The 26,668-nt window shown below is 39.3% G+C and overlaps 1 protein-coding gene across 4 annotated transcripts in view; it reads left to right on the plus strand.

Moving 5' to 3' along the window:
* PTPRZ1 (protein tyrosine phosphatase receptor type Z1) overlaps window positions 1-26,668 on the plus strand; it is a 184,461-nt gene that overhangs the window by 65,098 nt on the left and 92,695 nt on the right. The gene's annotated exons all lie outside the window — the stretch shown is intronic.

Consider the following 26,668-nt stretch of genomic DNA (forward strand, 5'->3'; position numbering starts at 1 on the left):
CCTCCCATATCCTTGAGAAGACTTTTAGCTTCAGTTGATCTGTGTTAGAATATGAAGTGGTTGATTTCTTGCCTCCTACCTGAATGTTTTGAGATCATTTAGTTTAATTAACTGATACTTATATTAGTATACAACATGAGCCAGTCCTGTGCCAGGCTCCGGGGATGCAGTGAAGAATGAAAGCAATCACAACAAGCATGGTGACAGCAACAATTACAAAGTATGATAAATGTCCAGTAGTAGATTGTGGGGGGACTAGGGACTCCTACATAGCTTCAGGGGTTCAAGGACAGCTTCCCAAAGAAAGGTATTTTAAATTGAGATGAAACATAAGTAGGAACTAAGCCAACATGGGTAAAAGATTATTCTAGGTAAAGGGGGCAGCTTTGTTAACCTGTGTGATTGAGAAGTCTTGCATATTCTTCTGCCTTTGGGACAGAAGACTAGGGATGTGTTGAGACAAAATTCTTAGAACTAATTCTGATTTAGCTGGTATTCTTGGGTTGTCCAAAATTCTGGGTAATAAAATTTGCACCATATTTTGACTGACAAAGACTTATATTTTTAGTTATTGACTTATTTGTATTAAGGAATATGAGGCAGGGTATTATATCAACATTTTAGTTAATAAACTGAAGAAGAGAGACCAGTGAGAGAGACCAAAAGAAGACAAATATGAGTAGGGGTGCCTCGGTGACTCAGTGAGTTAAGCATCCGACTCTTGATTTTGCCTCAGGTCATGATCTCCTCATTCATGAGATCAAACCCCACATCATACTGCGCTGACAGCGTGGGGCCTGCTTGGGATTCTCTCTCTCCCTCTCTGTTTGCCCCTCCCCCCCTTAAAATAAATAAATAAGGTTTAAAAAAAAAAGAGAGAGAGACAAGTATGAGGAAGGGGAGGTTTTATAGGATCCAAGTGAGAGTTTCAAGAAGATAGGACTAATCAACACTGTCACATGACTTTGCAGGGAGTTCTCAGTGACATAAAGATTACGGAACTGGCCATATTCTAAGGAAGCACATTTCAGTGGGGGTTCTTATGCTAGTATGTCTGATGGGGGACAAACTCTGGGGTTGGACTATCTAAATGCTTGGTTTCAAATCTGGACTCCATAGACTTTGCTTCTTTTCAGTTTTCCCATCTGCAACAAGAGATAATAATAGTACCCACCTCAAAGGGGGCATCAGTGATTAAATGAGTTCATATATACAAAACACTTAGAATGGTACCTGGTACATACAAAGTGCTCAATGAAGATATGAAAGTCAGACAAATCTTCTGCAATATTCAGAAACTTGTTTTATACCAGGCGTATATCCATCACACTGCTATCTTTGTAAAGGACAGCTGTGCTATTACTTTCCCGTTTAAATCTCTTTAGTTGCTCCCCATCACCTACAGAATGAAAGATGGACTCTTTAGTGTAGCATACAGTGACTCTCACGATCTGGTTCCAGCCCATACATCCATCCCCCATAATTTTCTTAACCTTTGCCTGTTGCCATACTAGCCTTTTAAAAGCAGGGCTCTCTGATTCTAATTCTTCCTCACTGTTTTGCCTGAATACTAACCCCCATAATTCCTTCCAAAAGCCAAGCCTTCCTGATTCCTCCTGTCCCCAGGCCAGTGAGGATCCCTCACTTTCACATACTATCCCTGTTCCACCTCTTAGGGACACATAGCACAGGGACACGGCGTGTGGGATGTGGTCAGTAAGTGTTTATGGCATGAATAAACAAAGCTGAGAAGACAGTGTTTTCATTTTACAAGTGGAAAAACAGAGATGAAGTCACTTACTTGCCCAGAATCACAAATCAAGCAGAAGCCTGGAAACTTGAGCCTGAGTTTTGACTTCCACTGCTCTTGCCTGAGAATCCCCTGCCACATCTGATTGCTTTGTTTCAGGGATGTGACTGATAACCTAGGCATAAAGCTGTTAGATTTTTGAGTTTTTGTGTAGATATTAAAAAATGCTGGCTCCCAAGCCCTTGTGTTTGATATGGTCTCTTTTTGTTTTATGCAAGTGTCTTTTTTTTTTTTTTTTAATTAATTTATTCTGAGAGAGAGAGAAATTGTGCATGCACAAACGGGCACATGAGTGGAGGCAGGGCAGAGAGAGAAAGGGAGAGAGAGAATCCCAAGCAGCATCCATCCTCGGTACAGAACGCGATGCAGGGCTCAGTCTCACGATGGTGAGATCATGACCTGAGCTGAAATCAACCAACTGAGACACTCAGGCACCCCTGCCTGTAGACACATTTTTAAGGAATCTATTAGGAGCGGCCACTTCTAAAAAGGGGAATTGCAGATGCCTTTTGTTGCATCTCTTTGCTCCTCTGTCTCTTCTAGCTTATCTACACTAAACGCATTTGTTTTGTAATTGCGTTGGAGGAAAGGGAGCTTAAATGTTTATTTAATATAACATAAACCTATTTAAATTACTTTTATTCTCCGGGGGATCAACAAGTTGATTTACCGTCACAGAAAGACTTCTGTCCCTTTGTGTTTTCTCACTCTGTAAAGGTCTAATGTGTTATGGATCTGAGGGGCCTATATCTGGACCTGTTTCAACATGACTGTAGCAGGTGAACTTCTTTACTGACTAATAAGGTCAGAAATACTGTATTAGTCATCTTTATCCTTAAAGGGTAGGTAATAAATTACAATGTGGAAATAGATAATATTCTCTTAGAAAAATGGTCATATCATGGTACATTTGCATTTCACCCGGACTTCACCTGGCCAGGATACCACTGAGGGCACTTAAAGCACCACACAACTTGATTTTCTTCTCTGCTATGGCACATTGTACTCACTTCACATTCATTTCACAATCTCCACAATCTGGGATCATTATCCCAGTTCAGTGAGAATCAATTTCTCATAGTTGATTGTCTGAATCACTGCCAGCTCAGTCAGATTTTCTACATCATTTACCAGAAAGTATAGTTTTTTTAAAAAGTCGGAACAATTATGCAGGTAACCTGTAGCCTTGATATGCCCTCCAAATGTGCTTCAGAACAGTCACCCACCCCTGGAGCCCAAATTCTTCTCCACATCCAGTGACAGTGTTGCTGACCTGTAGATCAAAGGATTCCCCACCCCAGTGCACCATTTTCTAAGTGAGTCTCTATTGACATGCTAGAGTTCATTCTCTTTTGAAAGGAGAACAGTTCAGTTAATCTGTAGAGAACAGCCTCTATTGTTTTCTTTTAGCAGAATAATTACATCTCTAATTTCTATGGAGATAACAAAGAAAGAACACATCCCAGTTTGGGATATGTTTATGTGGCTTCAGAGTAGATTAAAGGAGAAGTTTCTATGGCTTTCAGTTATGATCTTTTATCCCCAAACGTGCATGAATCGGTAAATTATAATAACTCTTCTACTCCTTCCATTCATAGTAATTGCTTGTTCATGTTTAAGTATAAGAAAGAAGGCTTGATTTAAAATCTAAGTCCTATTGACATGTTTTTATGCCATCAACATTTGTAAAAGTAAATTGGGTAGAAAATTAAGTCCTGGCATATGATGCAAATTCCTCTAATCTGTCTGGTCTTTGTTTAATCATTTATGAGTCATCGCTGCAAGATGTTTATATAGATTAGATACCACAGAGATCTAAGGAACTATATTTATTTAATCCTAATTAATATTTGGCCTTAAGTAGATTTATCACACCACTTTTCAATTTCCTAATTTTAAGCAATTACATAGCAAGCAGCTGTTGGCCAGATAAATGTTAAACTTTGCCAGATATATAGAAGTTTCTCACCGTATTTGGACTACATTAGGATAGATTACAAGACATGTTAAAATTCATACACCTTAGAAAGATTGTATGTTGTAGATTATCATTAAAAAATTATGTTTCCTAGCGTTAAGATTCATGCTAAGTTATCACAGATAGTTCTTTAGTGTATGTTTGGTCCCAGTATGTGAACATAGGTCAAGTAAAAATAACTTTTTGTAACAATCTATGTGAAAATGCTATACATTTAAATAACACTTAAAAAAATAAAATACTGGATTAGTAAGGAATCCCATTTTCTTAATTGGAGTGCTCCCAAACTTTTACATTCTGCTCCTTTTTTGAAAATAAAATTACCAAAGGAACAGTTACAATGGTAAAGAATAAAGAGAACATTAAATATAGACCCTCTGGAATCTGTAACAGTGGTTTTAAACTTTAGTGTGCCTCAGAATTACCTGGAGAGCTTACTAAAATAAGATTGCTAGGTCTGACTTCTAGGATTTCTGATTCAGTAAACCTGAGGTGGAGGCTACACATTGGATATCTAACAAATTCTCAGGTGGTCTTGCTGCCACTGGTCTGGGAAATCTTATACTGTGGTATCCAGAATCTAGATCGGTCTCTCCTTATATTGCTTCAGTTTGTGGGATGAATGAATGAATGAATGAATGAATGATAGAGTCAAAAAGAGAGCATATTCATGAATAGATTAATATATGTGAAAGTGCTTGAGTTCTCCAGCTTTGATACATTAATATGAAATAATGTTACAGCTTCCATTTAATATATAATAACGTTATATAATAACGCAATTTTCAATTTTCGCTATTTTCGAAACCCTCTGTCTGTATCAGCAGAGGGGGGGGTAATTGAACAATTGCTAATACAGCTTACATTAATTTGCTCAGCTAGACAGGGGCCTCTTTCCTGACATAGGGAAGTTCCTTGGCTAGGTAGGTCCAGTGGGAATCCCTTACTTGTGAGCCTGGCTGCAAGCTATCTTTATCTTGAATTATTCTAGACACATTTATCTCTAGCAATTTCCAAGGAATATTTTTTTTGGTAACCTTTTTAAAATCACTTTTTATTGACCTGCCTTCTAAAGCTCCTGGGTCCTGGTGATAACAAGATTGTGTTATCAGTTCCTCTGTTCTTCCTTCCTGTCTCTTTTCTTCTTTCCAAAGTCTGGTGTTACAGTCCTTCTAAACTCTCTTCTTAATAATGATTTTCTCCACTTTTTTTTTGGGAGGGGGTGTTGGTAATATAAATTAGTGCTACCTTCAGAACTTTTAAAATAGGATAGAAATATTTCTGGACTTCTTTTTAGTAAAGGTTGTTATTCATTCCTTTCTGTAGCAGCTGTTTGGAGTTAAGTAACTCAGGTAGTTGCCCACTTTTCAAGCCACTTAGTGTCAACTCCACAGGAGAAATTATTTTACTGCTACACATACAAATTATATTTTCCATCATTGGGCTGTATTTTTCTTGGAATTTAGTCTCTCACCCTGGGGAATATTTTTGAAAATTTTAATAGTTGTCCATAGAAATTGAGAAAAAAATCTAAAACATCTGTCAGATCTCATTATTCTAGCACAGAACTTGTTTGGAAATCTTACAGTGGATGATAGAGCCTGAACTTGTTGGGTAATAATTTCATTCATTCATTTATTCATTCAACACATTTTAATTGAGCATTTCCTATCTGGCAGCAAAAAACAAAAAAGACTAAGTACAAACATGTACAGGTAAAGGAAATGACTCATGGTGACTTATTAAACTCTACTGCATAAGGATGCCATCCTCTTCATGAATGTTGAGTACAGTCATTTCAGTCTTTCAGGCTGTGGAGAGATTCCAAAATTTTAGAACTTGAAACCATTGCTACAAGTAAATAAACAACTACAAAATTTCTAAAGTCAATATATCATCTTTTTTAAGGTAAATATTTTTTATAATGTTCAAAGTTGAAAGTTTCGTGAATTTTTTTTTTTTTTTTTTTAATTTCCTCTGACTCACTTTTTCCTCTGGGCTTGGAAAGATTCATACTATACCTCCAAGGTTATATGGAAAGTCCCAGTTAAGCCATGCCACATGATGACTTGGTCAATGTCACAACTCTTGAAAAATTACTGAACATACCTTAGTTCTCACTAATGCCTGTTCCTCCTTTGCATTCTGGACCTCCCCTTATCCATATCTTGGAGGCAGTGTGCCAAGCATAACACCTCTATCTATATCCAGTGCAGTGGAGAAATTTTCTCTCCCTTGTTAGCCATGAGATATCTTTTGTAGATTAAAGACAGCTTCTTCTCCAGAATGCTGAGAAGAACGTTAGACTTAGTGACAGAATTATTTTCTCAAGGGACACCTGGGTGTCTCCGTTGGTTGAGCATCCAACTCTTGATTTTGACTCAGGTCATGATCTTGAGGTTTGTGACTTCCACCCCCACGTCAGACTCTGCGCTTGGCCATGTGGAGCCTACTTGGGATTCTCTCTCTCTCTCTCTCTCTCTCTCTCTCTCTCTGTACCTTGCACTCTCTCTCTCTCTCTCTTTCTCTAATTCTCTCTAAATAAATAAATAAAAATTTAAAAAGAAGAATTATTTTCTCAAAAGTTTATAAGAAGCAGGTTGTCATTTTGGTCAAGTTCTTATCATTAAGCATTCATAGTAGAATTCAGTAGGCACCATGCCCCTATTATGACATCTCCTTCACCGGTGAAAGTTCTGCACTTACCACCATGTGTGTACTAATAGATATTGGTCAGGACTCTAGATTGTTAATGCCAGAGAATCCTGAAGAACACTCCTACTCAGATCTGATTTTGATTGGGCAATAATGGTTGAATGTCCTGAATTTGAAATAAACTTTTTCTTTCTAACTAAAGAAATGGAGAAAAGATCTAGTGATTACCTAAAAGGCTAAGAAACTATTCAGCACTGTGGGGGATCTTAACATTTCTCCCCACCCCCCATATTCCTGATGCAAGGATGGCCCCAGGATAGCAGTTCTAATGGAAACCTCTTCTGAATTCTAAAGACTATACCCGAAAGGACATAAGGGAGGATATAAATCTGGGAGGGAACTGAGAGCCTCCCTCATGATAGCCTGAGGGATATAAGAGCTGTTTATCTCTTATACTAATCTTAAAATCTGTTGCCATGGGTCTTAATCCATTTCTTATAAAAGAAACTGCACATTAGAGGGTAGAGGAAAAGTTCTATGAAGCCTCCTTTAGAAATGGTGCTGTCCCCAAGATTTAGGGGTATTCCCTTGGTAGAGTAGGGATATTGGTAAAATGACTATACTCTGAAAGACCACGTGGACTTGCTGGGTCTCAACCCAGAAGAATAAATTGGGAAACTCAGTCTCCTTAAGACAAAAGAGTCTTAATATAACCCAGCGTTTTCCATACAGAATCCCTAGTGTGTCTGAGAAATGGAAGAGCCAGGTCTATCTTTATAGATAGTCTCAAATTATAGTCTCAAATTAACTTTGAGACTTACAAGATCACTGAAAAGTCAAGGGGGCCGATGGTATTATCCTTGAAGGGTTCAGAAACCCTCAGCCTGTAGGCTCAACCCTCAACATCAGCACAGCCAGGCCTTCACCCTCACTTACCATTTACCAGTTCTCTGGATATATCCTGACTTTGCCTCTCCTGGGACCAAAGGGGAGGGGATCACACAAAGAGAGTAGTATGAGTTCAACTCCTTTCAAAATCTGTTACCAGCCCACTAAGAACACCTGACTCCCTCACTTTGATGGTGAAGAACCCAGTCTAACCTGCTTAAACCTCATTCTGTTTTTTAGATGTCTGTCATTGCTAACCCCAGTCTGTGTGCTTCAGTCCCTATAATCTGACACACAGGTCAGTTTCTTCCTAGCCTCTCACTTGCCCATGTCTTGGTTATTGTGTTACTTACTGATTCCTGCCCCCACCCCCACCCCCCCCCCCGCCCCCCACTTTTTATCAACTGATGAAATTTAGAGTAAAATGTTCCTTTTATATTTGCCCTACACATGTGATAGTCTGGTTACCTAGGTTAACTTATCCTTGAAGGGTGTTGGATTTTACAAGATAACATAGTTAATGAATGATATTTTTCTATGTAATTATCCTTGTAACCAGAAGACATAAAACTTAAATAAACGATTTTTTAATGAAGGATTTATTTTTAAACATAGAGTTACTTCACAAAACTGACATGACAAGGGCATGATTTCGTTTAACCAAAAATTCTGTATTACCTTCACACTTGAACAGAATTATATCACAGTACTTGTTATCTGTGACTTAACACAATTTCTTATATATTATATTCACATTGGCACAGCCTTAATGTTTCTAAACAGCACTTACAACTGCTCCAACAAAACTGGTAACATAAGGTTTTCATTCAAGTAACAGTGCTGAAGAAAGCTGGATTGTAATTCTATTTTGTAGTTAATCAACTAGATTTGGTTTTTCTTTACTTCACGGTTTCTTATTTTTATGTAGCAAAATTGTTAAGATAGAAGAAATATCATTTACAAAAATAACAAGTTATAGTTAACCAGTGAACGCAAAGTGCAACTTTTGGTGCCATCTCAGTTTTCACACTGGCCATCTTTCTCCGTTCCCGAAGAGAAACATGAAGCAGGTGCACCCGGGCTTGAAGCAAGTCCTGAGATGCTCCTTGGGCACCGCTCTTCCCTGTAGCCTCCTCCAGGCCTCAGCCATGCCACACCCAGCTCCCATCAGTGCCTGGAATGCCCTCTTTCAAAAGACCTGTCCTTCAGGCTGAGCCTCGTTCTCAGGAATTTGCCAGATGTCTGCTCTTTGATTTCTCAAATTTGCATCTAAAGTCTAATTTGTGGTTCACTCTGTCCTTGGCAACTTCATCTCTCAGTACTTGTTCTCAAATACTGTTTTACTGGCTGATGAACTTCACCCTGGTACAGTAATAATAAGAACTCATACATTCATGGAAGCCCTTTCAGGGAAGATATTTACCTTTCAGATTACCTTTATAGGTAGAATCCTTAGAAGAATAATTGCATGAGAATTTCGGGCCATGTGTCAGTTTGTGAAGGGGATAATTTTGGTCAGTGAGCCTTTTTGTGCCCTTCAAATCATACCAGATAAAGGAATAGTTTCATTTTTATCAGAGAAGATTGGACATTTTGCTTGTTATTTCATGCTTGAGCAGCCTTCTAGAAGCCATAAATCAAAGAAGTTATTAGTGCATTATAGTTTCTGTAAAATTTGTTACTGTTTTAATGTGATGAGATTTCTATAGTGAGATTAAAAATATAGGTGTGAAAAGATGTTAACTGAAGCTTAGGTTTTAATAAGGAAAATTGGAATCAATCATAATGCCCAAGAATAGAAGAGTGAGTAACCATACTGTGTGTGTGTGTGTGTGTGTGTGTGTGTGTGTGTGTGTGTGTTTGTAAAATAAGTTATAGTATATTCTTTCTGTGAAATACCATGTAGCCACTTTAAAAAATGTGGCAGAATTCATGGAGTGATCTCAGAGACATTGCTATTTAGAGACAACAAGCACATGATGTTGACATATTTAACGTGATCTCCTTTACGTCAAAAAGTAAGAAGAAAAATGATTATAGGGATGTGTACATGTATCACAATTTACGTGCATAGGCAAAGAACTCAAGCTCTTCTTCTCTACTTTCTTTCATTTCCCTTCCATTTGATTTCTTCCTGAATATTTCAGTTTTAAAGCCATTAGGAGAAGCCAAGCAAAACAAACACCTGTGGCAGTAGAATGGGTCAACAGTGGCCCAGAGCCAGGTGCCAGCTCCAAGCCTGAGGAGGAAAGCACCCACAATGGAGGACTGGCCAAGGCAGAGTGTCAGATGCTAAGTGAAGTATGGAGAACATTGACTGATGCTCTGGGGAAGCAGAGCCCTAGTCAGATGAGGACAACATTCATGTAAGAGGGCTGCCTGGTGTGAGGTATTGGAACCCACTTAGGGTGAAGAGGATGTCATCTGGGGTGGTGGCTGTGCATTATGAGGTATTTGTTCATATAAAGTGAGGAGGGGGGCGCCTGGGTGGCTCAGTCGGTTAAGCGTCCGACTTCGGCTCAGGTCACGATCTCGCGGTCCGTGAGTTCGAGCCCCGCGTCGGGCTCTGGGCTGATGGCTCAGAGTCTGGAGCCTGCTTCCGATTCTGTGTCTCCCTCTCTCTCTGCCCCTCCTCTGTTCATGCTCTGTCTCTCTCTGTCTCAAAAATAAATAAAACGTTAAAAAAGAAAAAAAAAATAAAGTGAGGAGGATGTCTGCATTGTGAGTGGCTTGGGGTGGAATGTCAGAACAAGGCCATGGTGAAAAGGGCATTAGGTAGGACACCTGCATGGGTGTCAGAACCTAAGAACAGTGATGAGGGCATGTCCACAGAGGACATCATCCTCTCAAATGTTTCAAGGAAAATAAATGGCTTTCTTGTGTACTTGAACCTTTTCTGTAAGTTTAAAATGGTTTCCGAAGAAAAGGTTATACAGCAACCAACAACCAGTTAATATAGATGTGAGGGGGTTCTTATATGTTGTCTACCTTGGATTCAGCTGCTTCTGCCTTTGGTAATGTATATATATGACCAATGTTGACCCCTAAGTAGGGACATCTCTGGGCCCCTATTTAGCAGGAAGAAGTTACAGAAGGTAAGACCTTCCACCCTCAACAACCTTAGAGATAAATTTAAGGGTCAAAATTGTTCAGGGGAAGGAATAATGAGGAGAACAAAGGCAAAAGGAAATGTAGATAAAATTCAATTTCCTTACAGTTTGCAGCCCATTAACATATACTTGAGACAGGCAGAAAATGACATTCCTCCTGGAACTCACAACTATCTTAATGTTTTTGCTAGAGGTGAAAAGCAACCTTAGCTTGACAATAGCCAGACCTCTAGGATACTGTAAGTCGTCTTTAAATTTTTTTAAAAGTTTCGGGGCGCCTGGGTGGCTTGGTCGGTTAAGCGTCCGACTTCGGCTCAGGTCACGATCTCGCGGTCCGTGAGTTCGAGCCCCGCGTCGGGCTCTGTGTCGACAGCTCAGAGCCTGGAGCCTGTTTCAGATTCTGTGTCTCCCTCTCTCTGTGACCCTCCCCCGTTCATGCTCTGTCTCTCTCTGTCTCAAAAATAAATAAACGTTAAAAAAAAAAATTAAAGTTTATTTATTTATTTTGAGAGATACAGAAACAGTGGGGGAGGGGCAGAGAGAGAGAGGGAGAGAGAGAACCCTAAAAGGCCCCGCACACAGCCCAGTGTGGGGCTTGATTCCAGGACCGTGTGATCATGACCTGAGCCAGAATCAAGAGTCGGGTGCTCTACCTACTGAGCCACTCGGGTGCCCCGGAAAATCCTTTCGGAAACTTCCTTTATCTTTCTTTGCCCAACTTAAAAGTATATAATCAGTCGTTCCTCACAATCCCAAGGCAGCTCTGTCTACCCACGGGTCCTGTCCCCATGCTATAATAAAACCCCGTTTTTGCACTGGGAAAAAAAAGAAAGAAATAGAAGAGGAGTAGAAGGTGGGGAAAGTTAAAACGGAGACTCTTACTATTTTGCTCTATAGTCTTCCGTGTTGCTCTTTCACTTGAAAATACACGCAAATTTTAATTGTTTAATAGAAAAGAAAAGGAAAAATAATATCATAGAGCCTGCAAATATGTGCCTACCAAAGCAGAAATTCAATTATACTGGTTTCAGTTCTATTGAATTACCCTCTAGTTTTAATTGAAAAACAAAGATAATTCAATTGGTAATTCTACATTGAGTTTAATGATTTTTCTATAGAAATAATTTGGATTAGAAAATAATACTGGGGCTTCAAAAATACATCATTTAATGTGAGCTTCTGTTTATTCAGATGTGCCAGGGATTCTAACTAAAATAAATGAAAACAGGATGTTGCAGTGAGAATTTGTTTTGTAACTCTTTAAAACTTTGTTATTTAGCCTCTGTTAGAAGAATTTTGTTTATGAGGCCAACTCCAGACTAAGTTAAATAGATCTGCCATGGTAACATTATCATTCTGGTTCTAAATAAGTGTTTTCTTTTAATACACATGCTGAAACTTCCTAATATGACAAACTGGGGCACATGAAATGGAGTTTTATGCTCCAGTGAACTGGATTCTCTGTAGCTGCTTAGAAATATCTGGAGCGTTCTAGTGGATTTATTCATTTTTGTGACCATGTTTCCTCTTACCTTTGTGAAATGCATGTTCCTACACATTTTAATTCTTCTAAAAATGGAAATTCATTTATCTGTCTACTGCAGAGTACTCGTGAGAACTGAGAGAAATGATGAATGCTAACAAATACAAAAACAATAATAATTGTAGATGATACTCATCAGTTTATTCATTCAATGCTAGTGTCTGTAGATATAACCAATGACAGAGAAGATAAGGTCCCTGCTCTGATTACCTTCGATTAGGGAGAGAAAAATAAGAAAGCAAGATAATTGCAGAGTATGAGAAGTATTATGAAAAGAATAAACACAATAATGTGATAGAGAAGAGCTTAGCAAGAATAGGGGGGCCTTTCCAACAGAGGGCTATCTCAGCTCAGATATGAAGAAAGAGAAGCAGCCAGCCAGTGAAGAGTAGGGAGATGAGTGTTTCAGGCAAGGGCATGGTGAGTGCAAAGGCACTGAGACAAAAACAATGGTGTGATTGAGGAAGAGTGGAATGTAAAATGGACAGAGTGCAGAGCCCCTTGTGTCAGGCATCGTGCCAGTGGTTTTCTCTGTATTAGCTCCTTTAAGCCTCGTAGAAATCTTATGAGGCTCATCCTAATATGGTCCATATTTTTGAGTGGGTGATATTGAGTAACAGAATGGTAAAGAAACGTTTTCACCCATGAAGTCTGACTTCAGAACCTGTGCTTTCAATCTTATACCGTGCTATTTCCCAAAGAAAGCACCATACAAATGTAAATTACTATTGTTATTGTTATGATACAGTTTCCGTTACCTTTTATAGCTTAAAAAACTCATCTGTATTTCCGTATTTCATTCCATAAAGAATGTGTGCCTGCTCTATTTGCCAAGCTTTATGTAGAATATAGACAAATTAAAACTTGAATATAGACAAATTAAATATAGACAAATATAGACAAATTAAAAAAACAAAAACCAAAGAATATAGATAAATTGGAGAGTATTAGGAAGAATTAGTAAAGAGTCTTGATATTTGTGAAGCATGTGTGACTCTCATGAAAAGGATAAAGCTCAGGAAACTATTCATCTCTTAGTCACTATTCATATATTTATAGGACCATCTGGTGGAAAAATAACTAAACATTTTGTATGGCCTCCTAGTAGACACAATTTTGGGAGAAAACTACTTTTGAAGAAGAATGTATTTTGATAAGGAAATGACTTTCTAACATCCAAAAAATCTAAAATTGGAATAATCTATTCTGGGGGAGATAAAGAGACCCCAACATCAGAGGTATTTAAGCTGAGGCAGAAAACCCTGTTATTAAGAGGGTTATTAATTGTCTGTAGAAGATTCAGGCAGTCATTGGATAATTGAACTAGGATGGTTTTTCCCAATCCTGAGACTCTATGATAGGCATGCTATGGCCAGAGACTATGAGACTCTGACTTGTCAGAACATGGTAAAGACCCCCAATGCCAGATGTAGCTGAAGAAGCAAAGTAAAAGCCCAAACAGGAGGGCTGCACTTAGATATTGAAAACCCCATTGTCTTCTTCTCAAGGGGACTGGCCATCTGGCTGAGACTTGAAAGCAGGGAATTGATATTTCATGTCTTTATTAGATTACCTGTAATTCTCATTGGATTGCATTGATTTGTTTATCTCTATGTCTTCTTCTAGACCCTAGATTCACTGAAGGAAAATTCATATTTTTGTTTTCAGACCTAAAGTATTAGAAAAGAAAGTAACTAAGACAATAAGTAGCAAGCCCTTACAGGTCCAGAGCATAGGTTCAGCCAGTCAAACTTGGATTTAGAAGTGTACTTGTGGCCAGCGTTCACTTTCCAGTGATCCATCCAGGTCCTAGACGTGTGCTCCTTGAACATGCTATCAGAAGACTCATTCACTAAAATACATTTTTCATTTAGGAGATAATGGAATCCAAGTGATTCAGTAAAAAGGCATGATTTGTATGGAATTAGATCTTAGATCTGGAAGTTTTCTCCATTTGGTGTTCTAGAGTTCTACCAAATGAAATTACAGTGAAGTAGTTGAAAATAAACATTTTATGCTAAGCCAGTTTGTTGATTTTTATAGAGATATGGTATAGGGTCACCTTCTTTGAAACTCAAAATTTCAGATAGATTTCTTAAACAAGGGATATCAGTGGCTTCTTGGAATTGAGATAATTATAACCTCATTGCTACCTACCACTGAAGAAAAAAAATACTTCATTTGCAATACTTTTTGGTATTACTAAAATTTAAAAGTTTTGTCTTTGGGCAGTGAAAAAGACTGATTTATTTGAAGAACTTTTTTAATATGGCCATCTTGAACATATTTATTTATTTATTTATTTATTTATTTATTTAATTTATTTTTTTTTTTTTTTTTAAGAGAAAGAGAGCATCTGGGAATAGGAGAGAGGGGGCAGAGGGTAGGGAGAAAATCCCAAGTAGGCTCCATGCTTAATGGGGAGTCCAATGTGGGGCTCAAACCTATGACCCTGGGTCATGACCTCAGCTGAAATCAAGAGTCACATGCTCAACTGACTGATCCATCCAGGCGCCCCTTGAACACATTTCAGAAATGTGGTGTAATTTATTATTAGGTAATGGCATATGTGAAGATATGGTATTGCATTAACTAAACAAGAGCAAACAGAGGAATTGGCTCTTCTGCATGTGCATTGATGACTTTTACCTTGCTCTTAATTCTGGCTTTCTCTCAGCATCAATTAGTAAAAAAATGTCTGAAACAGATGTCATCTGGGACCTTCCAACCTTTCAAAGATATAGGTTATGCTGGCTCAAAAGCCAGCCCACCTCTTCATTCCCTTACATTCCACTGCCTGTGGAAATCCTAAACCCTCCTTAGGATTTCTGTAACTTCTCAAGGGGCTCCCTTCTCTGGGCCTGCTTCACTTCCTTTGCCCCAGCGCTATGAACCTGCCCATCCAAAAAGAGAGTCTACTTAAATCTGTCATTACTGAGAAGACTGTTAAGGAATCTTCCACTGGGCTGGACATAAGTTAAGATTCATTTGAATCCATACAAGTATATCTTTATTTTGCATAAGGGATAAAACCTTGAATAATCAATTTATTGAAAATCAAAAATACTTGGCTTGCATAACAATTTTTTCTTTATTTGGGATGGATAGTCCCTTGGCAGTGACTCATACTATCTTAGTTTAAAGCCTTTCTCTTCTAAAGAAGAGCCTTCTAAAAAAGAGCCTTTATATATATATACATAAGAAGTAGGGGCACTTCCTAGTTGAATGGACTATTGCAATAAATCTGCTCATAATGTAAACTAGTTGCCAGCTTTTTTTTTATCAGATTTATAAATTGTCATGGACTGGAATTTTTTATATTCAAAAACTCTTTTATTTAAATATCATTGCTAAGGGGCACCCAACTGGGTGGCTCAGTCTGTTAAGTGGCTGACGTCAGCTCAGGTCATGATCTCTCACTTTGTGAGTTCAAGCCCCATATATAATGTAGCAAGACTGAGAAAAGGGAATTTTTGCAAAAGGCAAACAGACTTTTAATAAAACTTAAGTAACACCATGCCACCTGCAACTTAAATTCCTCCAATAGCCTACCAGATGATGTCCAGCCCCCTTGTCCTGGCATTCAAAGCCTGAACATCTGCTCACTTTTACCCATATCCTTTCTCTCCGCCTTGCATTTTATGTGTCAGTAGAACCTCCTACTGTTCTTCCCAAACACCCATTTTTTCTCTTTTCTGTGCTCATGCTGTTCTCTCTTCCTATCTTCCTTCCCCACCTTTCATTTGAAATACTTGTCCATCGTCCAAGACTTGTCTCAGGCATCTTGTCATTCAGGACTCTTTCTTTGTCTTTTTTCCCATCTATATTCTGTAAAACTCTTTTGTGTCCCTGGAATATTCCATGCTTATTTCTTCTCTTGTACATATTAGATTATATTCGAATTAATAGTTGATATGTCTTGGGTCCTAACTAAAACGTGAGTTCTTGATGATGGATACTGTTTTATTTGTCTGAGTTGTTTTACCACTTAAGTTCTAACATTAAACACTCCATAAGTATTTGATGAATGAGTGAACAAATGAACAAATAAAAGCTGTATTTAATGGAATCAACTTTTGATGGGATCTGGAGATAATATGAAATAAAGAATTCCTGGTGGGAGCAATGGATTTGTGGTATTTACCCGCAGCCTCTTTCTTAGTCCTTGCTCGTGACCAATAGCATACATCTGGGAGATTTGGTTTATGAGAGTATTTTGTGGTAAGTCATACAGAGAGGAGGAGATGATGATTTTATATAGGAAGTAAGCCAGAATCTTTGGTCTTATAGGCAGCATGTTCTCTTACCAAAACAATGAAACCATACTATAGGAAAATTGATCCAAAGCCCTATCACAAATAGAAAAATATCAGGTTATATCTGTGTCTCAGACTTCAACTCTGAATCCTTGGTCCTTTCACCAAAGGTAGGAAAAAGAACCACGGCCATGCCCCGTATCGATAATAAGTATGTGGACAACGAGCACTGGGCACAGTCATGACAGTAGTGTCCCTGCCACCGACGCAGCCACCATTATCTATTGAGCTGCTTTTTCCTTTGCTTCCTTTGCAGAAGAGGAAAAGTTCATGACCACAGGGGAGTTTACAGTGAGGCGAAGGCAACTTTCAGAGCTACTCTACAAAAAGAGTTTTTTATTTTTTATTCCAAATCCAGGAGTAATTTCCAGGGCTCCTTTTTGGGTTCTGTATTTGCAATCTCATCAGTAGTAGCCAGACGATAGCAACAAAGAAAAGAAATCTTGCTCTGTGTGTCTCTCCTCAATCCACAGATCATTTCTCTGCTTTTCATTGAGGTCAGTCAGTTAACAACAAATGCTACAGACAAGTCCTGCAATTAATCAGCCTGCATTGCCTTCTGTTTCAATCTTGAATATTAAACAGTGGACTCATTTGGAGAGAATCAGGCAAATATAAAGGTCATAACATTAATCACTGAGTTACCTAAACCCTGAGCCTTTTCTTCCTTTCAGAAGTGGTGGCTTGTCAGGAGAGAAAACAGTAACAAGAACTCTCCATGGTTGCTGGTGATTGTTAAATTCCAACGAGGATTTTTCCACTTTTGATTAGTTAAATATTTGATACTAGTCTATGGCAGTAGAAACACTGCGATATTGGGGTTTGTCACCATCGCTCTTATTTTCTAGCTTAAAGATGATGGAGGATGCTGTGGTAACTGTTTAATAGCTTTTTAAAAAAACTACCTTTATCTCCCCATACCAGATCTGAGATTGGCGGGGTGCAGGGGGGCGGAGCTTCAGCGCTTTCTTGCTGAACTTCTGGTTCCCCAGCCTTTTAGAATTCCAACCCACTCGTGGTCCTGTCAGCCGCTGTAGGACCGCAGCCCCCTACCCTCTGTGCTTGTCCCATCAGGACCACAGAACTTGCAAAAACAAAAACACACAGAGACACTCTTCTGAGAGGTGCCTCTGCAGACTCATGGCTCCCACATCAGCAGAGCTCTGGGTGCCTTCTGTCAGTCTTTCCTGTCCGCTATTTCAGTCAATTTTCCTATTTCATATGATTTTCCTCAAGCTCAGTCCCCTCCCTGCCTCACCCCACAGGTGATGGTCCTGTCTCCCTCCAGTTTTCCTAAGAAAACAGGGGTAGGGGGTAAAAAGATTCACATATCTGCCCGTGTACGTGTTTTCGCTTCTTGACTTTGCACAGTCTGAGAGTGAGAGATTATTATTCCTATTACAGATAAAGTGGCAGGTGTGGGGTGCCTCTGAATGGTGTGCTCAACTCCCAAATCTCTTTTCCTTTCACGTTATGTGATCTTGCTTTACAGCTGAGGCTCTGTGGTATGAACCATCAAATTTCTCATTTTCCCATTTCTAAACACTTAAATACAAATCCACATTTCTTCGATGTTTTTATGTTTTGTTTTGTTTTTTCCTCTCATGAGCTAATAATCCTCCATCCGTGGCCTATATCTTCCTCCCTTGGGTGGACCTTGTTCATGAACCTCGCTTAACTTCAAACTCCTTCTTGTAATAATTTTCTCTGCATGCATAAATCTCTTTCTGTGTCAAAATCCATTTCTCATCCTTGCATCTGCCTCTGGATGCTACCCTATTGCTGTTCTTTCTTTCACAGCAAGTTTTTAAAAAGCATTTTGTTAACTCTCCTTTGTCACCTCCAGTTCACTCTTGTGCCTGCTGTAGTCTGAATTCCAGGGCTGTCATTTCACTGAAGTTGTTTTGTTCTAGAAAGGTGAGATTTGCTGTTAAGAAATAACCAAATCCAGTGGGTACTCTTCAGTCGTGACCTTTGGGCTCTGCTGTGCATGCTTCCTACTTTGGAATAATCTCTCATTGAGAGATTTATAACTTTCATGATGCCATTTTCTCCTAAATTTGTAATTCAGCCGTTCTTAATTTCCTTTGGCGCTTTCCTCTTCCCTCATGCTCCTTATGTTAGTGCTTTCCAGTGTCTTATCATTGACCCTCTTCTTCTCTATCAAGTTTAATTGAAATATATCCACATCTATTAAGTTACACTTCTTTGATGATGTCCTCTAACCTCTCTCTAGTCCAGACATCTTAATGGCCTGTATTTTTATTGTCTAATGAACTTCCATGGGCATCTCAAAGTCTGTAGGTTCAAAATCAGATGCAAAGTCTTTCTTTCCATCCATTCCCACAACCAGTATGACTGGTACCATTATCCACCCAGGCAGGCTGTAGTCAGGATCTTGGAAGTCATCCTTTGCCCTTCTCTTTTGATCACTTCCAGATAAGAATCCTTTAAAACATTCCTAAATTCTCGGAACAACATGCTGCTTTTAGTAGTTTATTGCATCAGTTTGTACCCCCGTAATTTCTTGCCTTAAACGAAATTCTTCTTTACTTCTTTATAGGATTTATTTCATTTTCTGATTAAAGCAGTGGTTAATTGTAGCCTATTAACCTATTATGTATGTAGTCTATTATGTAGAATGAGCATCATTCTCTTGTTTCACTTGATGACTTCATTTATACCCACTACAGATGATCAGGTTTTGATTACTTACATTAAGACCAGTAGTATTTTACTATGTCAGTGTCCTTAGACCTTTTCATTTAATGTTTTTATTTTTTTCCTGTGGTCTACAAAAACCTAAGTTTATTTTTTGCTGCATTATAGAGCAGTAGTTTTTACTGTTGTTGTTTTCTGGGGTTTTTTGTTTGTGTACTTTGGATTTTTCTAACTTGAAAAGGTCCTAAAATTTTTAAATAGGAACTTTGAAGTAAGTTTCTGATCTCTTTCTCTATTTGTGTTGAACTTCAGTTAATTTTTTCCCACCTATATATGTTATGCTATGCTCACACAAGCTACCATCTGTCACCATACAACACTATTATAATACCATTGACTATATTCCCTATGCCTTTCATCCCTGTGACTTATTCATCCATAACTGGAAGCCTGCTTTTCCACTCCCTTTAACTCCTTTGTGTCCATCCACCCCCCCCCCCGCCCCGCCGCCTTCTAACAACTACTAGTTTCTTCTCTATATTTATGGGACTTTTTCTTTCTTTCTTTTTTTTTTTTCTTTTTGAAAGAGAGAGAGAGCAAGGGGCAGGGGGAGGGAGAGAATCTTAAGCAGGCTCTGCACTGTCAGCTTAACCAACTGAGCCAGCCAGGTGCCCCTGGGTCTGGGTCTCTTTTCTTAAATATCATAATGCTCACGGAACATATGTGCTAGCATTTTTCTACATAAATTGGTAACTACCTTCCCTTGACATGTCTTAATGGGATATATCGGCCAGGCTTGTCAAGATTTTCTGCTGTCCTGATGTGAGGGTCCCATTAGAACAGATGATAAAGGAAAATGTGATCTTGACTAAACAGCTTCTCATTCTGGAACTGCCTGCATTTGATCGGCTTTCAGTCCAGTTATAATAGTACCCATTATCTATATTCGACAACTGCTTTGCTCCTACTAGCTCCAAAAAACCTGTTTGGCCAGAAACAGAAACAAGCATGCTGATTTGTGCATGTAAATTCATCCTCATTCTTGTTTCTTCCATTGGAAGTTAGTCAGACATCCTTCTTCCTTTGCTTCCTTTGCATCCTTCTTCCTTTGCTTTCAGTCAGTTTACGTGATGACTTTTACTGATGTGACATAAAATCACTTAATGATTGTTATTCAGCACTTTTAGGTTTTAGTTTCTTGTCTTTGAGAAAGCCCCCTTTCTCAAGCAGATGACTTGAGCATCTGAAAAGTGTCTACTTAAACATACCATCTTTCTATTTTGCTGGAGTTCTAAATTCTAATGCTAAATTTTCATTGAAAAATAATACTGAATGGGGTGCCTGGGTGGCTCAGTCGGTTAAGCGTCTGACTTCAGCTCAGGTCATGATCTCGCAGTTCGTGGGTTAGAGCCCTGAGTTGGGCTCTGCACTGACAGCTCAGAGCCTGGAGCCTGCTTCAGATTCTGTGTCTTCCTCTCTCTCTGCCCCTCCCCTGCCTGCACTCTCCGTCTGTCTCTCTGTCTCTCTCTCTCTCTCTCTCTCTCTCAAAAATCATTAAAATTAAAAATTAAAAAAAAAAATAAAGCTCTGACTTACAGGGTGTAGAATTTTGAATGGAGTTAATTCGAGGCAATTAATAATAGACACTACAATCATCACTGCAGTCCACACTTCAATATTACCTTTATATTTGCTCTTATTAATGTTTTTTTAAAGTTTACTTATTTTGAAAGAGAGAGAGAGCAGTGGAGGGGCAGAGAGAGAGAGAGAGAGAGAGAGAGAATCCTAAGTTAGATACTGGTGAAATATTTCCCTACACAGAATCTATTTAAAAATGTGTTTCTATTTAGAATTCTATTTCTATTGGTCAAGATGTACAGTACAAGGACATTGAAGGGTGAATAGCTATACATCTTATTGAGGTACATATTCATTCAGGAAAATTTCATGTAATTCTTAAGTGCCAAGTTTTCAGAAAGATACTGAAATTACAATATGAGTAAGAGGCAGACTTATCGTAGTTCAGATAAGTACAAGGTGTTTTAGAGCTCAGGCGGCTATAACAAAATACCCTAGACTGGTAGCTTACAAACAAAGGAAATTTAATTTGCACAATTCTGGAGGCTAGAAGTCCAAGATCAAGGCAATACTGAGGGCTGCTTCCTTAGATCACTATCTTTCTACTGTAACCTCACAGGGCAGAAAAGTCGAGAGATCTCTCTGGGATCTCTTTCCTAAAAGCACTAACCCCATTCACAAGGGCTCTGTCTTTATGATCTGATCACCTTCCAAAGACTCCGCCTCTGAATACCATCACACTAGGGATTATAATTTTTAACATGAATTTTGGGGCATTCAGTCCATTGCACAGGGATCCTATAAAAATCAACTGAAGACAAAAAGAAGATGCCTTTGAAACTGCCCCAAATTAAGTAGCCTGTTCCTTCTTATCCTGCATACCTGCCAGTTTAATCTCTCTGATAAGGCAGCTGTGAGTTTCTTACTCTTCCAAAGCCTCCTGCCTCCCATTGGCCTAACCAGCGACATTTGATCGGTCTGTCTTTTCATCTCCTTCTAGAATTGCTTGATATCCACTCTTGCTTATTGGACCAAGCTAGATTGCTCACTTCTCTCTGAGCCCTGCCTAAACTGTTCTGCCACCATGGTTTGCTCTTGGTTCCCTCTGCCTGTCAAGATCCTCCCCTTCCCTCAAGACCTCCATTGTGTGCTTTTGACCTCACATTTATTTCCATCCCATCTACTCCTTTAGACATTTGTCTACTTTGTAGTTAACACACGCCCCAACCTTCTGGAATGCAAGAATAAATAGACAAGCAAACAAACTTGAACTCATGCGTATCTCCCACAGAGGCTAGAATTGCTTTTCATTCTGTTTAGAATAGAGAGTGCACAGAATGTAACTATTGGATACATTTATTTGGTGCACAAAGACTGTATCACAAGCATTTAATTTGTTTCTACTATGTGCCAGACTCAAAGTTTGGCAATAAGATATAGATGAAATAGATAAATTAACGAACAAAATATAGTCTGGTAAGTGCTCCCATAGAGGAAAGCACAGGAAATTTATAGGAATGGTACTAATTCGGATGAATCAATATGTGCATGAAAGAATGGATGACTATGTGAATGAATAATTTATTTTAATTTTCTAAAGTTGACATTTAGTACTCTGCCGTCCTCCTTATGGGTGAATCGCCCTGATAATCTTCTGTTGCAACTACAGTGAGTCCTAATTTCTTCCTTCATGACAGTCTCTAATCACACTCAGGTGGATACAGTATAGTTCTAATGAATTCTGTACACCTGCTTTCTCAGGCACATCATCCTGGCTTTAACCACTGAGGTTTCCAATTCAACATTAAAAATATTAATTTGGGAATTTAAAAAATAGTAGTTAAGCATAAGATTAATCTAATATTTCATTAGTAAAGACAAGTAAACTCTAATGCTTCTTGATCTATGTTTCGTTCTTGTGCACAATTTCAACACTTTATTAGTTTACTTCCTTTGGCTTTCTACTTATGATGATTTGAAACAACCTTGTTTGCAGAGTCCTTTTCAAGAAGAACCTCAAGTTCTTTTTATGGGCTTTTTTTTTTTTTTTTGTCTTTAAAAATATATATATTTTTTAATGTTTATTTTTTGGAGACAGAGAGACAGAGTGCAAGCAGGGGAGGGGCAGAGGGAGAGGGAGACACAGAATCCGAAGCAGGCTCCAGGTTCTGAGCTGTCAGCACAGAGCCCGACACGGGACTCGAACCCACAAAGCGTGGGATCATGACCTGGGCCGAAGTCAGATGCTTAACCGACAGCCATCCTAGTGCCCCTTTTTTGGTCTTTTAATTACAAAAATTTGGGAGGCTTCTTGGACATATGCTCTTCTTGGCACCATGATCTAGTTGGTGTTTTAAACTGGATCCACACTCAGTATAATCATTTGATACACTTCAAACGTAATCCAGTCACTTAGGATCATTGTGCTACAAAAGTGTCCAAATCTACAAGTTGGACATCAGGTCTTCCTGATATCTGTCAGCAGAAGTTTGGTAGGGACTACTCAACAAAATTGTCATATAACAAACAGTCAAATATGACCTATGGCTCATTTTAGAAATGTTTCCTTTTTTCTATTGCCATTTTATGTTAGATCTCTTTGAGATTTTAAACTCATAAAACAAACAAAAAAGCCATCATTTTTTATTTGTCTGATTTAGTCATTAAGCCAGTGTTTATTGAACACATACTATGTGCCAGGTTTTTTTCTAGCTTCTGGGGTGTGGAAACAAATAAGCCTAATATCTTAGGAGAACAAAAATGACGTGAGGAGAGGGGATTGAGAATGACCAAGGAAGGGATACATTTTTCATGCAGGAGGTTCACTGAAAGCCTCTCCAAGGAGATGCATTTGAGCAGAGACCCGATAGAAGCAGGAGAGTGAGAGAGTGAGCCATGCAGACTTCGGGGGCAGAGCAGTCCAGGAAGGGTGGCAGCAAGTGTCAAGCCCTGAGGCTTCCCTCGCTCCAGGGAACCTGTGTGACTGGAGTAGAATGATTAATGTGGAGGGGTAGGAAAGGAGATCAGAGAGGATGGGAGTGATGGTATTATATGGGATTTCTACGCCATGGTAAAGAGCTTATATTTTCTTCTGAGTGGGATGAAAAGGGATTGGGGAGACCCAAATCAGGAAGTGACACACAATTTGATATGTATATGCATATATTTTTTTAATGCTTATTTATTTTTGAGAGAAAAATAGAGAGAGCGAGGGAGGGGCAAAGAGCGAGGAAGAGAAAATCCTAACCAGGCTCTACGCTATCAACACAGAACCCAAGAAGGACACTAACTCACAAACCGTGAGATCACGACCTGAGCCAAAATCAAGAGTCGGAGACAGTTGACTGTCCCACCCAGGGGTCCCTTGATATATATTTTAAAGGGTTGCTTTAGTTATTGATTGTATTCGTTTTCTTATGCTGTGTAACAAATTACTGCAGATTGAGTGGCCTCTAAACACATATTTGTTACCTCGCAGCTTCCGTGGGTCAGGATCAGAGAGGGACTACTTAACTGGGTTCTCTGCCCGGGGTCTCATAAGTGTAATACCAAGATGCTGGACTATGTTCTCACCTGAAGCCGTATGCAGGCTATTGGCAGAATTCACTTCCTTGTTGTGAGATTGAGGTCCAGGTCCCCATTTTTGTTTGTTTATTTGTTTTTGCCCTCTTAACCACTTTTTCTGCTGTGGTAAAAAAACCCAACCAAACAAACAAACAAAAACAAAACTCGTAACACAAAATTTTCCATCCTAACATTTTTAAGTGTGCAGTTCAGTAGTGTTAAGTATACTCATACTGTTGTAAAATGGCTCCCCAGAACTTTTTCATCTTGCAAATCTGAAATTCTGTACCCAGTAAATAGCTTCCCCTTTCCCCTCTCCCCATCTCCTGGTAACCAGCGTTCTACTTTCTCTCTCCATGAATTTGGTTATTTTAGCTACCTCATGTAAATGGAATCGCACAGTATTTGCCTTTTCGTGACTAGCATATGGTGTCTGTTTTTGCTGGCTGTCAGCCTGGGGGCGCTGTCGGATCCTAGTTATTTGTACCCCTCTTCCAACCTTTGAAGAAGCGTACTTCTTCAAAGCCAGGAGAACCTCTCACACTCTGAATCTTTCTCTCGGTCTCCAATTTGCTATGACAGGACCTTCTATCACAGCAGGGACTCCCCGTCACCTTCATCATATAATGTAACCTAATCAAGGGAATGACTATTCCATTCTATTCACAGCCTGCCCACCTTTGAGTGGAAGAGATTATGAGGGGCATGTAGAGCAGCGTGTGGGAATCTGGGGGGACATCTCAGAATTCTGCCTACAACGAAAGTGGAGAATGGCCTTGTGGATGGGGGGCAAAAGAAGAAGCTGGAGACTGGCGAGAAGGCACTAGAGATATATCTAAGCCATTGCCTCACAAAATTTAATGTGTATATGAATCTCCTGGGGATCCCGTTAAAATTAGACTCTGACTTAGCAACGTTATGGTGGAGGCCTGAGTCTCCCTAACAATCTCCTAGGTGATGGCAATGCTGCTTGTGAAATAGCAAGACACAGACAGGCTCACGGGGACCGTGGCTCAGGCTAGGGTGGTAACAGTGGAGAAGAGCAACCGTCTGATAGAGGATATAATTTGAAGGTCGACCCGAAAGGGCTTGGTGAGGAGGAAACCGAGCCACGAGGACGACTTTTATGTTCAGGGGATGGCAGAAGTCGTAGGAAGAGTTTGTTTCTGGGCAGAAGTCAAGTGTTTAGTGGTGGATATGCCAAATTAGAGTCCACATAGAGATGGTCACTATATGATGTGGGAAATAGCAGGTTTATTAATCAAACGCAGTGTTACTAGCCACTTAAAATTTTATGTTTGCTGCACCACAATCATGAGACTCTTCCTGAGGGTGCTTGAAATTTATTGGAGTGCATTAAAAAATTTAAGCAGTACAGAGGGTCTTACTGATTCATGTGGCAGTTTCTCTGCTTCTCTTACAGTGATGTTAGTAAAACAGGCAGTTTCTTTTCCCCATGTCCCTGTTCTTTACAGTGAAATTAACATATCATTACTCAAATCATTAAAGCTGTTCCTAGAAGCCACAATATGCATCACTGTGCATGTTTAAAGCATATTGTATTCCAGCACTCTCTAGGAATAGAGCTAGATTTTAAAATAAAGTTAAGTTCTCAGCACCTATTGATTTTGGTAGATGCCTCGCTAGGAGATGAATCACCTAATTTTTCCTGGCTATATAGGCCATTGCACGGTACGACTAGTGATTATTTCTTTCTGGGGCTAAATTATGCAAAGTTCATTTTGTCACATTATGAGAGCTTTGCATGGAAGTCAAAATCTTCTCTGATGCCTTTATCAAAAAAACAAGATGGAGTAGACGAGGGCATATGGAGGGTATGTTTATGTATAGTTTCCCTAAACATTAACCTAACATAAAATCTTGACTTTACCCATACTTAGTTTCTTTTTTCTTTTTTAAAATTTATTTTTTTATTTATTTTGAGAGAGAGAGAGAGAGAGTGTGAGCAGGGTATGACAGGCAGAGAGAGAGAGAGAGAGAGAGAGAGAGAGAAAGAGAGAGAGAGAGAGAGAGAGGGAGAGGGAGGGAGAGCAAGAGTTCCAAGCAGGCTCCGCACTGTCAGCACAGAGCCCAATGTGGGGCTCAGTCTCAGGAACCTAGCAGCTAGCTAGATCGTGACCCATGACCAGAGCCAAAATCCAAAGCCGGATGCTCAACCTGCTGAGTCACCCAGGCGCCCTTTCCCCCATACTCGTTTTCTGAAAGTGAACGCATTTGAAAGGAGAGAAGCTGAAAATGGTGCTTCCACCCTGCTCTTGGGCTAGCTGCAGAAATGTAGAGAGAAAAGTTGATGATTTTAAAATAAAACATACCCGTTCTTGGTGCTGCTTGGGCTGTAGCGAAGGTAATGTCCAGAGGAATAAGGTTACGAGAGATGGTTCATGGTTTCAGGTAGGGGTGAAATAAAGGCAGCCCAGGGCAGTTTTGCTTTAGAGGACTGTTCACTCCGTGGAACAGCTGGAAATTCACTTCAGTGTAGGCGAAATCTTTATATAAAGCCTGTTTTCTGTTTCTCGTTGTTAAGCAATAAAACTTACTAAGCTT

This window comes from Panthera onca, chromosome A2, assembly GCF_046562875.1.
Source record: "Panthera onca isolate mPanOnc1 chromosome A2, mPanOnc1 haplotype 2, whole genome shotgun sequence".
Lineage (NCBI taxonomy): Eukaryota > Metazoa > Chordata > Mammalia > Carnivora > Felidae > Panthera > Panthera onca.